General features: G+C 38.6%; 1 pseudogene; it reads left to right on the forward strand.

The window, feature by feature from the left end:
- Positions 1-333: 333 nt before the first annotated feature.
- LOC126089572 (5S ribosomal RNA) lies at positions 334-451 on the forward strand (annotated as a pseudogene).
- Positions 452-15,335: the final 14,884 nt, after the last annotated feature.

Here is a 15,335-nt window from a genome sequence, read left to right on the forward strand (position 1 = left end):
CGGTGAAAGTTTAATAAAACAATAGCAGTTTTTGCTATTCATGTCCACAACCATTGAGAATCACAAAAACTATGATAACACTTGCGGCGCCGGTTATTTCTTGCAGCTGTGTGTAAAATTCTGCTGTCACGGTACGTCACAAGACGGAAAAGTCAATTCGATGACGCAAGTGATGGTGCTACCACTGCGTAACACTCGCCATGCAGACCGCGGTCCATCTTAAATCAATAAAATGACCTGTGATGGAAACCGAAACGGTTACCGTCCGTCCGATGTAAGACAATACACGGGACATGACATAATTCAAATGTATGACGTATTATACATATAGTGGGCAACGGCCTTGCCGCAGTGGATACACCGGTTCCCGTGAGATCACCGAAGTTAAGCGCTGTCGGGCGTGGTCGGCACTTGGATGGGTGACCATCCAGGCCGCCATGCGCTGTTGCCATTTTTCGTGGTGCGCTTAGCCTCGTGATGCCAATTGAGGAGCTACTCGACCGAATGGTAGCGGCTTCGGTCTAGAATACCATCTTACGACCGGGAGAGCGGTGTGCTGACCCCACGCTCCTCCTATCCGCATCCTCCACCGAGGATTACACGGCGGTCGGATGGTCCCGTTAGGCCACTCGTGGCCTGAAGGCGGAGTGCTTATTATTATACATATAGTGGACACAGATGTGTTTTTTTCTCTACCCTTTCGTGACCAGTGGGAACTATAGTTCCCACTTATTTGTTTTCGCTGTAAGTTCAGTGGTAACCCGTGTTCCCACTTCTAACTTGTGCTGTCAACTCTGTTAGAGGATGCTAACTACATGTAAATTGTCAACGGGTGTGCGAAAGCGGTTGTATTTCTACCTTGTTAGTCAATCAATGCAGAAGCGCAGTTTCCGCGTGAAAACGAGCCACTGTTTCGACCGCCACAGCGTTTTTTGTACAGCGTGCTTTCCTTTTGCGTGTGAAGTGACTTGTGTCGTATTTATCTACTTTTACATTTGTGAGGGAGATAGTATTCGTGTATATTTGCTGGATTTGACTGAAAATGACGTAAATATTACAAGGTAAATTAGTGGGAATTATTTTTCCCACTGAACTTGGGTGAAGTGCAATGCATATGGCTGCGTAATTGGCATCGTACTTATTGTTTGTTTCTTATTGTTTAGAATTGCTGGACTGATGGCAGAAGATGTATTCAGAATTTTGTGTGCTTTACCAGAAGATGTAGAAGATTCAGATATCGATGCTGACTCTGATGCTGATTTTGAATCACCAAATACTTCACAGATATGCTGAAAAAAATTCTAGACTTAGCAGGGGAGAATTCGAATTTTCTGTCAGGTCATGTGTTGCTGCAGTGAAGTGGCAGGATAGCAAACCTGTTTGTATACTATCAAATTACCACAATCCAAACACATTACAACTGTTTTGAGAAGAAACAAATATGGAAGCAGAAGTGAAGTAAGTATTCTGCCCGTTGGCTGTGGCAGAGTATGATAAAATAATAGATAGATTTGATCACCTGCGTGAACGATATGCTGTAGGCTATCGTTCATGGAAGTGGTGGCACAGACTGTTTTTCTTTCTTGTACATTTGGCAGCTGTCAATTCCTACATTATGTGGAAGCTGCAGAAGACAGAAACAGACCAGCTAACAATTAGATTGCACTTGGCGAGGCAGCTTATCTCTGGAATCTCAGGTTATAAGCGAAGAAGAAGGCCTGTTCATTTTCAAACACCAGAAAGGGGGCAGGTCTAGAGTGCCAGATGAAGTTCGTCTGGAGAAAGTTGGAACTCATTTGCCTACAAAAGGTACAACAAACACAAGATGCAGCCAATGTAGCACCAAGAACAAAGAAAAGAACAAAACTAATGTGCAGCAACTGTCTGGTACCTTTGTGTGCAGCACCATGCTTCTCTAAGTTCCATAGTACATCACCTTAGTGAACTCTAAGGACAATATGAACAAATACTAATATAAATGTAATGTTTAACATGCTTTTTGTACTAAAAAAAGGATATATATATTTTTTAAATTAGCAAGAGAAGTTACTCCAGAGTTCGGTGGGAACAATAGTTTCCACAAATTTTTTTATACTCTTAGGCTAAACTCACACTTTTAAGATTTAAACTATGATTTTATGAATGGTTCCTTAGCCCAATAAAGTGTTCATAAAAAGTCTACGACTTATGGAAATAATTTGGTCACTAAAGGGTTAAAATATGTACTGCTTTGACATTGCCATGTAACACAAATTTCTAAATGTTATTCCACTGATAAATACTAACAAGGGTAACTCACCATCGCACCCCCCACAGTACCCTCCACCCCCGCTCCCTCTCTGATTTCGTGGTAAGATAGCCCCTCAAAATCTGAACACAGATCAAGCGCGAAAACAGAAAGAAAAACAAGCAAAATCGAAACAGTTAACGGTCCAAGCTCAAGATGTGCAACACGTAAATAAATAGCCGCGGCGTCGTGGTTATGTAGTCACGGTGATGAACTGCGAAAGGTAAAATCTGTGTCAAAATATCCCTCCTGCTCCACTTTTTGTCTTCTCACAAGATTATGAGCTGTCCGTCCGGTCTGTTCGCTGTACTGAACGTCCGTTTGCAGCAGCGAGGTGTAAAGAAGGGGGGCCTCCAGACGTGCGTACCACCTACTTGTTCTACACAAGTGCCAGAAGTCACGACTCTTACGTTCCCTATTGCAAGCTATCACTCTTGAATTCCTTTGTTGTAATGCAGTTCACACACTTTATTGTTGTTTTCAATTCTGTGAGAGGTCTACGCGGCATCTCGCTTGCTCTCAAAATTCATGACAAGTACTTCCGACTGTAATAGTATGTATCAAAAAGAATCACCCGATTTAAAGGAATAGTAACTATAATGTTATTTGAGATATGTGCCTGACCAACATTCTGTCGGAAACAGCAAACTTCCGAGGTTTATATTGTCCCCACTAGGTAGCAGCGGTGTGCGCCCACTTCAGCTCTAGTAAAAATGGTGTCGGGACAACAGAAAGTGTTTTGTGTTTCGTGCGGGTCAATAATAACTGTCCAGCGTGACTTTCGTACTAGGTATGGTGTGGATCTTCCTACAGCATAGAGCATTAGACAACGGCATGAACAATTACGAGAAACAGGTTGTTTGTGTAAAGGCAAATGGCCGGGCCGTCCCCGAGTGTGTGACACACAAGTCGAACACATACGCCATAGTAACACAAGGAGTCCGCAGATACGGTTCTGAACTTTCTTTTCCCACAGTTGATTCGAACGACTTCATTTACCATTAGGATGGGGCACCGCCAAACTGGCACCTGGAAGTGTGGGAATTTTTAAATCGTAGGATTACTGAACGATGTATCGGTCGCACTGGACCAAATTTTTCAGTGTTACATTACCGGCCTCCAAGGTCGCCGGACACGACTCTTTCTCCGTTACCAACAACGATGAATGAACTGAGACATCGCATGTGTTAGGTTAGGTCATGTTAGGTTACCACTCCTATTCCATAACCAATGCATAGCACGACAACTGAACAGACACGCCAATGACCGGAACAGACAACAATGACCGGAAGGAAAGTTCGTAATTTTGTTAAATAAAAAACATGTGCAAGATGTGTGCTCGAACACGGATCTCCCAGTTTGACGTCCAACACCATGACCACACATCATTGACACCGTGATTCTTGCAAATTCGTCGCCTCCCTGTGCACAGCTTGACCTTATAAAATTTGCTGTTTCGATGTTGCTTCTTCTAGTATACCTTCTTCCTGTTTTTATGCTTCTTCTGTGTACATTTCTGGCAGGCTATTCACTGGGCCATTTCACCACTAAATCTGAGGAGGGGTGTGATGGAGAGCTTCCTTTGCAAGAGAAGAACGTGTTCATTTCCATTTTAGGTAATTTCTGAAATATTTAACTGATTTTCATGAAAAAATTGTTGCTATTTATACAGGATGTTCCGAAATTCCTGTTACAATCTTCTGTGATTTGTAGAGAGGAGTCGATAGGGGGATGTAGATAATTCCATGGGCATTTTCCTAATATTTGGATGTCACGAGCGCGTAAGCCCCTTAGTACTGCTAGAAATTACAAGCGCGCCGTGTCATCAGAGATGCTGTGCCACCTGAAGGCTTGCTTCGGTCATATCTGCTTTGCTAGATACGCAGGACATGATGCTCACTATTAATCGTAAGATGCTATGAGACAGTAATAGGATGTGGGTGTGTCATGAGGAGTAGTTAGCGCCGGCCGATAGGTACGGTTGCAGTCATATTCTGAGGATGTGAAACATGTTGATTATTGATTTGTTATTTGAGACGAGGAAACCGACTGAAGCATTTTGAGACGAATATTTTAATGACTAACAGAAGAGGATTTACTTCAAGGTAATTGGTTCAAGAATTTGTACTTTATTGTTGCAGCTTGTAGTTACGCATTCTTGGTTCAGACATCCAGAGACTTGAGTATAGAGAGAGATAATGACTATGATCATTTTTGGTTTAAGGGGCGCTCATCTGCGCGGTTATCAGTGCCCGTACAAATTCCCAACCGTTGCTCAGTCCAGTCTCGCCACTGTCATGAATGATGGTGAAATCAGGAGGACAACACAAACACCCAGTCATCTCGAGGCAGATGAAAATCCCTGGCCCCGCCGGGAACCTAACCCGGGAACACGTGAGGGAGAGATAAACAGCCATGCATAGTTTCGTGGGTGAGAATAACTGGTTAATATTTAATGTCACATTCACGAGTTACGTTTCTGGAAGTATCTCATTTCACATTAAAGATTGTTTACGTTTGTCCACTCAAGAAATTAATTTTTTGTGTAGTAATGTTTGTTACGCAAAGAAAGAGATAATTTTTAATATATAACTTTTCTAATCAAAACAGTAGTTACTTTCAGTCCATGCCAAAATGTGAGTAATCATTTTCACTTATTCATTTTCGTTATGAACCAAGTATGCTTCGCCCTTTTCTTAAAAAGAGAGCGTATTGCACGAGAGGCATCTCAGTTATGGCTCAGCAAATGCAACGCGCTTTCGAGACAGAGCAGTGTCAAGGTGTTTCCATTGCGCTACAAGTAAGCCAAAATTGAATGATAAAAAAGGGAACATGGAAATTTTCAAGAGTCAATTTATCAGTTTAAAAGATTAATGATTCAGTGATGAATGAAGACAGTATTTTGGCCCCTACGATGTTTTAAGCGGACAGGGAACCAGATAGACATTTCAAGATAGTTTCTCGCAGTCACATTTTGCTACTTTTTTTCTTACGTCCCAAGATTACGAATTCCTATGTTTAAAGTTACGTAGCCTTACAGATAGCTTACACTGCCAGCAAGCAAAACTTTTAATGAATAATGACAATCGTATTATTTTATAAGATAACTTTCACATGTTGTCATTCCTGCAAGGATAGGGCGTCAGGTAATCTGTGCAGTTAGATAAGTGCACCGCTCTGTTCTTACATTATTAATAATTGTGCTTTGTCTCTACGCCATTTACTAAAAAATATATTTCTTTCCACCCATCAGACAGACAAACAGTTGTATTTTTGATCATTTGATCTGAACATTGTTGTGGCGACTTCTGTCATCGTCCAGCGCCGTGACATGCGCGGGTGTTTGCAAGTATAGTGCCACGAAACTTTCCCGCTGGACGCCAGAGACGCTATACACAAGCGACATTTGGTCTGTGATTTACTCTTTGATTGTTGATTTCTGTTCCATGATATACTCCTTGACGAAAAGCGTGAATTTACTCTTTACTCTTTCATTATTGATTTCTGTTCTGCTCCTTGACGAAAAGCGTGAATCCAAGTGTTAGATACGGAATAATTTACAATACTGAACTTTTTTCCCGCCTTCGCTCGAGTTATTGATTGCAGTGCACTATGGTCTGTTCTGCCCGCAGGGCTTCGTTAATAAATTGTTACATCAAGCCGAGTCAAGCCTACTTTCCTTATTCAGCCTACAAGCACACGTAGATGTTAAACCGTCGACCGCGGTAATTCAAACCGGTACCGACAATTGTATTAATTTTTTTTAATTTTTTTTTATTTTTTGCTAACACGCCGCGCTACACTGGAAATAGTAAGCCGCCTACCAGAATCAACTGGTGGAAAACTGATTTGCCAAATTCAGCAGAGAACAATAACGTAATTTCGTTTCATATAGTTACTGATAACAGTGAGCTTAATTTAGATGCAGAAATGCAGGACGCTGTTACGTCCCGTCCGGATAATCAGAGTACAATTAATACCGACACTCATGAATCAGACACATACAAAATCCACATAACAACATTTTCGCAAATTTGAACGTTCCTTTCTATGAGGATAGTCAGAACTCCAGATTAAATGTTGCAAATTCATCTCCGTTGAAAACCACAACCAGTCAAACAATGTAATATTTTTCCATTACTACAGTCATACAACTGGTTTATCGCTCAACAAACACTACGAACTCCTCCAATAATAATGAACCTTTTCTTCTGCTTCAGCAGTTAACACCAAAAATAAAAATAAAAAAGCAGTGGCAAAACAATTTGACAGTTTACTCAGATGTGGTCAAAAGGAAGCAGCAAATAAAGGAAAACGCAGAATTACTTGAAAGGAATCCAAGCAAAGAAATTAAAAGACAAATTTAGAATGTAACTGCTAGGATCGAAGAAATTGCAGCAACACACACAGACACAGTTAGAACAACGATTTTCGCAAAGAGAGGCTGAGATAGACGAGAGCCTTAAAGCAATCACCGACACATACCGCCAAGACAATGTTTTAATTATTGCTAAGGTCAAAAAGGTAATTGCTAGCGCAGTCGCGACCAAATTACAGAAGAAGTTATGCCACATGTTGAACAAGTACAACAAATTTGTGTCACAAAAACGAACGATGCTACAATGAAGGAACAGCGCGAGACATTTAAAGCTCAGGTTGATAACCTTTCAAGTAAAGTAGCTCACTCACAGGTAAACGCAGATAACCAGTCAGATGGAACCGAACTGGTACACTTTACAGAGACAGGAATATCAGCCGTTAGCCAATTTTAAAAAAGCGTAGATGGTTCTTCACAGACAGCACAAGCAAGAAATGAATAAAATTCACGCTCATCTTGTAGAAATTGAAAAGAGTTTAATTTCTCTGGATTGTACTCCTAACTAAACAGAAAACTATAACGAACGCGAAATGAAAAATATCCAGCAGGAACATTTAAGCAAATGAGAGGAAGAGACTTTCTACAAACACACGAACGTTCTCGCACTTAATCCAGTAGACAAAATTCTTACGACACACAGAAACACGTCAGCTTTGACTACAAATACCTTTAATCTGTAAGGAAATTTAAAGTTTTTAGAAAGGGAGCAAACGACTTACATCAGCTAGATTGGGTCTAGCAATTTAGTTTTCTTCATCAGCTACTTGGCCAGTCACACACAAATTATAATTTATTTACAGTTTTTTGGAAGGAAGACCAGGAATGAGAATGAGACCGACTGCACGATAATGTTTTTCAGTTGATTAATTTCAGAGCGCATTCCTTGCAATACCGGCCTGAGACAGTTTGGTATCAAGAATAAACTTTTACATTTATTAAACTTTAAAATCTCGCTATCTTAAAAGCCCACACAATTTTTAACACTTAGTACAACAAAAACAACCCTTGTTAGATCCCTAAAGCCCAGCACCGTTAATCCAGCTTTACACTTCTAAACTTTCTAGCTCATTACGCATTTCGCTATTGACAGGATATCAAAAAGATAATATTCACGCATTCCTGGATGTTTTACGATTACTAGAGATTGAGGAGTCTCACACGCAGTACAAGAATAACAATTTTTCACACACGAACAGCAACTTTGAGGACAGACATAACAGAAGTCAGTCAGTATCATTTAACAACAGACGAAACCATATTGGCAATGTTAGACGATAACGAATCCAAAATTATAATAACCTGAACTGTAATGGATCATATCAGAGAAAGTACCAAAGTACCGGCAGAATCACAATTTTCATCGCAGTAAAGGGCAGACATTCAATACAGGAGGCAACAAAAACTGTTTCTCCCAAGAGTCATTGCCACAGACACAAACACACGCATACACACACACACACACACACACACACACACACAAAATAAGAATTCAAGAAATAATTACCTACAGAGGAGTAGCAATTTACACAATCACAGGAAACAACCATACTATCAGAACGCACACGACAATAGGCAACATTATCAGAATCAAAATAACTTTCACTGGAACAGGAATAACGAGGAAACATCAATAACCAACAAAATGTTTTTTTAAATGAACCAGCCTTTTCCATCCACAGTAGCGTTGTCCGACTAATCCGGAACAACAGACAACAGTGCGGATAGTTGAAGTTTCGTCACCCAACACACAGAAACACAGAAAACATATTTTAAATGAAGTTTGAGTCTCAGGCTCTACCGACACCTTATCAAAGATTCAGCATTTAGTAAATGTAATTTGGACGAATCTTGTCCTACTTTACCCTCACACAACATGAAAATAAAAGGTGCTGTTGCAGGAAAAGGAATTGATATCAAATCACTAAAAAATACAGAATTCATGGTACAAGGTCACACTTTTTCCGCAAACTTCTGTTTGTATCTCTACTTACAACAGAAGCAATACTGGATACCGATTTCATGAACAAACACAAAGCACTATTGGATTTCAACAATTCGTACATGTCGATACATACAACAATGCTCCGAATTCGTCAATCTTTGAACAAAGCTTATCTCGAGAAGAATAGGACATCGATAAACTACATTTCTTATGTTCAAACAATATCACTGAGTGGTACGTCATACAGTTAAGTAACACAGAGTTTTCTCATGTAAAAGAAGATGACGAATCGCCTATAAACATTTTAGACGTAACACAGACTAAAGTAGACAGTTGGAAAGCCGTATCTGAGCACTACAAACAACTATTACAGCACATTCTTCAAGCGCATGCTCATATTTTTGACAACATTCCAGGAACCATTAGGGGATTTCTCTACGAGTTTCAGGTGAAACCGCGCAATACTTAGTAGGAAGACATTGCACTATTCCATTCGATTATAAACTGAAACAGAAGACTGAATCCACGCTTCAGCAAGGCATCACTGAAACAGCCGCTAGCCCTTACAACAGTCCATTCCACATGGTACAAAAGAAAGACGGATCTATCAGACTTGTGCTGACTTCGAGACGAATTTACCAGAAACCGATAGACCACAAACCTTAGACGCATTGTCACTGAAATTTCATGGTGTTACCGTATTTTCCTCTCTCGATTTGAAGTCCAGTTTTTGGCAAATTGAACGGCACCCAAACTGTCACAATTACACAGCGTTTCTTTGCACTGGATCCTGTTAGCAATTTTGCAAGGTCCCTTTCGGCTTGAGTATTTCTTAAGCAACATTTAACAGGTGATTAAACTCCATTTTACCTGGAGAATTAAAGAACAGAGTCACTACATAAGTGGATGACATGCTCAATGTAGAAAAAACTTGACACAAACCCAGTATCACTTTAAACTCACTCTTAGAAATTTTTTCAAAGCACGGTATTATTGTCAGTCTAAATAAATAGGAATTTGGAAAGACATCAATCAATTTTTTGTGGACATACGGTTTCAGCTTTGGGATAAGACCTGATCTAGACAAACTTTAGGTCGTTCGAGATATTGTTACTCCAACAACTAAACGCCAAATGACAATTATCTTGGACTCATAAGTTTCTTTCGTCATTTCATTAATTACAAGGCTCTGAACACTTTACGTTTATGTCAGCTTATTGGTAAAAATACAAACTGGTGCTGTGACGAACAGGCTCACAAGGAATTTTACACTTTAAAACAGGTTTTGCTGGACACACCATAACTTTCATATCCCGACCTTTCTCGTGACTTTTGTTTGGCTACGGCAAGTTCAGAGACGGCAATTGGCGTATATATATTCCAAGAGGTGGAAGAAAATGGGATTATACTTCAAAAAAGTATAGTATTTTCAAATCGAGTATTATTACTTCTGGACGTAATTATTCCATCACTGAGATCGAGGGATTGACAGTAATTTGGGCTTTCGCTAAATTTCGACATTTTTTATGAGGAAAGCACACTCAAGTTGACACTGGCCACCGAGCCACAAAACTCATGACAGCTAAACTTTCTCAGGATGGATTTATAAGATCGACAATTTATTTACAACAATTTAGTTTTACCATTGTATACATTCCTGGCGTAGAATATTATATAGAAAATTCTTTATCAATATCTCTTGGAGGAATATAAACTGGCTCATCTACAGACTTTCCCCAGTCCAATTTCAGTTATTATACATACAAAAATAGCATTCGAAAATTAAGTTTCATCAGCCTTAAGTGACATAGCAAGGGCACAAGACAAAGATCCGATACGTAAAAACATTAAGCAACAGTGGTGTGACAAAACCATCGCTTCAGTTAGACTGTTTTGCGTTGCAAGAAACAACATTATTTTCAAACATTTGACACCAGTCAGTACTACATACGGTTTTTGTATTCCTGAAGACTTATTTAAGAGACTTGGTACCTTCATCTAAGCTAGGCACACTATGAATCACGAAAATATTTTTACGTTCTTCGACAAACTTCTTGCTTTTTCAATGTGGAAAAGCGAATTCGACGAGTTCTAGAGGAATGTAAATTATCTCCAAAGACTAAAACATCAACTACTTCATACTTAGCTCAGTTATTCCCTGTAATCTATCAATCCTGTTAAATTATGTCATTTATCAGTCGTTGACCTGTGTGCACCTCGTACGACTAGTAGACAAGGATATTCGTACAATTTTGTAGTTACAGTGGTTACTTCCAAATTAGTTCGTTCACACCATCGAGGAGAGCAACTGTCAGAACTGTGTCAGTGGCATTTGTTAAGAGCTTCTTCGGATAAGTGGAACATACTGACAAAGTAATCTCTGACAAATGACCTCAATTTAGATCACGTTTTTGGGTTCTTACATCGGACAGTAAAAAGATCAAACCAATTTTTATACCCCACTACAATGCCTCATCCTATCCATTTGAAAAATCATTAAGGATATTGGAAAATTATGTAGACTTTACTGTCGCAAGAAATAGAGAGAATGGGACAAATACTTTAATATTTATCGGGATATCATAAATTCTTTCCCGAACGATTCCACCTTACTTTCTCCTTATTAAGCGTTAAAAACGAACTACCACCAGACAGAATTAGACAAACTGTAGCAATCCCTAAGCCACGATGCTTACGACATCATCAGATAGCAGACACTATACTAGCAAATATCAGGTATGCAACAGAGAAGAAAAAACGACTTCAAAAGACAAAATGCAGAGACAGATGTTTCCAGATAGCTGAAAAAGGCTTGGTTCGTCTACACCGAAAGTCACACAAAGGTAGACACACCTTCAGAAAATTCTTTTTACCTTGCAGTGTTCCTTATCGCATTCGCCGAATTTGTCAATCCAACGCTTCTGAGGTGGAATCATTACAGACTAATTAGCCTTGGCATACACCACATTTCCAGTGTGAAAAAGTTTCACTAATAATGTGTGCTTTTATACTAGTTATACTGTCCACCCCCATTGATGGGGAGGGAATGTAGCCAGCAAGAGTATTTTTCTGTGACATTTTGGACCATTTGTACGCATGTAGAATTATAACAAATTTTTATTTCTACCTGTATATGTGCAACTTTAAATTTATCCTGTTAGATATAAGTGGGAGCCTTACAGAGTAGATTTTGATTTTGTTGATGATGCAAAGTGAACAATTTCTTGTACTTCTGCCTCACATGCATGTCTTGATACAGTTTGCTTCACTATTGCAGATTACTGCATATTCCACACATTATGCCTCATGCAGTTTATTTTTAGAGATATAATCAGGAGAACAAAATAAAAATGAAACAGAGCTGAAGCATATGATGAACACGTAAAATAAGTACAAGAACAAGCTAATAATTTTTTTTTATAAGGAGACAGTGTGAAACATCCCCTTATAAAAATTAAAAATGACTGTGCTGGTAAACCTCTATGATATCTGATTTTCGAACAGGTGACCAAAACTGAACGTATTCAGACATTTTTCTCTTAACTCATTCTGATCAACACTAAACTGACACACAATATTTTTAGTGCAACGCAGTCTGACTTTCAATAATCCCTACAAAAGAATGGCCCTGACTAACGTTAACCTATACCTTTTACAAATCACTTACCTCACAAAAATCTTCGTTACTCGAACTACTGCAATACAGCGAGCGCCAATACTGCCAGCTAAATAAAAGATTCTAACTACTGAAGGCACTAACTACTGATAGGCATAGTTAGCAAATGAAAGATTTTGATAGAGAACAAACAATGTATTTATCTTAATGGTGTCCAAAAGGGATAATATATATAGCAGTTCATGACATCCAGTCTTACAAATTTCCTTTTTCTGACGGACACACGTCCACATCGTCCACTCTCAAAATTCTGCATTCTCCCTCCCCACATCCACCACTGCTGGCGGCTGACCTCCAAATGCACAACACTACGCTCTGTTCACATCCAGCTGCCCAACACTACAATAGCAAATGTTCCAACAATTCAAGCCAGCCACAGACTGCACACAGCACAGTCAGTGATTTTCATACAGAGCGCTACGTGGCATTGCAAACATACAAACCTAAACAGCCTACTTACAAGTGTTATATAACGTAATTAACATGTTAATATAAATGAGGTTGGGCACTTGTGCAGATCACATAATATTTCTTTGAATGAGGTGTTAAAATGTTGGAAGAATTCGCTACTTTCACAGAGAACTACTGAGTCGTATTACAGCAAAGACAGCATTTCTGAGAAAATTGATCAAACGTTTTAGATACATTTATATTGATTTGAAAATGAATGATGACGTATTTCACTTTGATACAGTGAAGTAGCCCTATGTGATATATTTTTAAGCAATGTGTTGATGATGTGTTGGAATATACGAGCTTGGTTAGGGTACTTGTGATTTGCTTACTATACACACTTTATAATTTTTCAGATTTTTTTTTTTTTTTTTTTTTTTTTTTTTTTTTTTTTTTTTTTTTTTTTTTTTTTTGCCTGAGACAGGGATTTCGTATGCATTGAGAAAGGAGGTTGTCGCTAAGGTTGTGGAGAAGATGCTACATTTCATTTGTCGTGATGTTCCAAACGATGTTTCTTTTTTTGTCTATTGATAAATGTTTATTCACTCTGATTATGATAGGTTCTACCAGTGTTGATGTTCCTAATTTTAGAGTTTTTTTCTTAGCAGGGCAACACCTTTTTGTTTCCCATGATTTCTGTTTATTCCATGTTGTTTAGCAGTAATCTTTATACAGCAGCTCTTTATTGCTTACCTTCCATCTGACACATATTTGGATGACATTGATAAGATATTTCTTATATAAGATCCCTAGTCATTGCATATGTAGTTTGGATACCGTTACGGGCACAAAGTTTGTTGTGTTTGACACACTGACGTCTGAGTCCGTTATAACATATTTCTTCGAACAATAACAAATAACATACTGTGTACAACAAAATGAACCCTTTTCTTCCTTTTCCTCCACTTTCCTTCCCAGTAGTTCGACGAGCTTATAAAATTGTGCAGAAAATACCATTTTTAGATACAGTTATTGTAGATGTGTTTCACAGTAAGTAACATATTTTAAGCAATAAAACATTAATCCTTGAGAACATAAGGCAGATACATTTTTTTTTGTAACCGACATTGCATACATAGTTTTTCACTGAAGATGTCATTGTATGTCCAAGATTGTTTACTGAGATTATTTTTTTTACTGATAAGGAAAGAACTTACATTTTTTACTGTGTATTGCATATGGGATTATGTGGTTTGTTTAGCATTAGGATTTGTGAACTCTGGTTAAGCACTCTTGACTGTTCCTGTAACTTGTATGTTTGCCCATGTATGTAGTATGTTAAAACATTTATCTTTATGTAATACTTTGATTCCTCATATGATTAAGATTTATGCTCGGACACTTGCACTGTAGAAGGACTAACAGAAAACAACAGAGACAGCATAGATATTTTAAACTGCGTTGAAAAAATACATAGATCTCTTAAATTGCATTGCTAAAATACATATGCGTAAAATATGGAACTAGACGCTCAGAAGTATAGTTGTGAGATACATTTGGCTTTTAGTTGTCGTCAGAGAATTCAATAGAGTGATACAGTTTCCTCTGAATGTGCTCCTAGCCTACACACACATGAACTGATCTGTTTGTGCTACGGTCGTTGATGTCAGTGCATCTTACACTGAGTTTTCGACAATGATCACTTCAAGAAACGATTCTACAATATTTGGTGCTGTACTGTTTGTAGTCATGGTATTGCCGAATTCTACTACAGACATTTTACCGGCGATAGTACTCTATAGCCAAGGCGCTACAAAAACAAACGGGTACTAACATTTGTGAGGAAACAAATTTCTCAGGAAGACATTACACAGACTATGTGCAGTGCGATTTTCTTGCAGCATCTAATGTTATGAAAAAAAGCTAGCAAGAACTTATAAGAACAAAAAATAAAACACTCACTCTGGCACTCTTATGTCACAAAAAGTTTCACATTTGTCAACTTGTATCTCCTGAACACTGATGTATACGACTATGTTTGTGCACTACATTTACGACTTCTGTAATCAATGTCGTTATTGTAATATTTGGACTTAAGCGCTTTTTCATCACGGCTGCAGTACTTAGAAAATTTTAACTTTTTTATGAATTTTGCAGATTAATCTTCGTCTATTAAAAATCTCAGTGTGCAAAATTCCGGACGGAGAGGCCAAGGGGTTGTGATAGGGGGCTATAGACAATTTCAGTTGGATTTCTCTAGTATCTGGATGTCATGAAAGCATAAGCGCCTTTATACTGTTTGAAATTATAAGCGTGCAATGTCATCAGGAATGCTACGTCACCAGGAGGCTTGCTTGGATCGTCCCTGCTGTGCAAGATGCTCAGGAGACCCTGCACACTGTTAATCATGAGGTGAGGTGACACACTAGTTGGCATTGGTGTATCGTGCGTGATAGTACGGCGTAGGCTGAATGGTGTCGTTGCAATTATATTCTGAGGAAGTGGAACATGTTGGTTTACTGGTTAATTATTTCAGATGTGGAAAGAGACGGAAGCACTTTCAGAAGAATATTTTATTAAGATTATTTTAATGAGAAAAAGAAGAGGATTTAATTTAAGGTAATTGAGTTCAGATTTTGTACTTTATTGCTAGAGCTTG

Source organism: Schistocerca cancellata, chromosome 6 (genome assembly GCF_023864275.1).
Source record: "Schistocerca cancellata isolate TAMUIC-IGC-003103 chromosome 6, iqSchCanc2.1, whole genome shotgun sequence".
Taxonomy (NCBI): domain Eukaryota; kingdom Metazoa; phylum Arthropoda; class Insecta; order Orthoptera; family Acrididae; genus Schistocerca; species Schistocerca cancellata.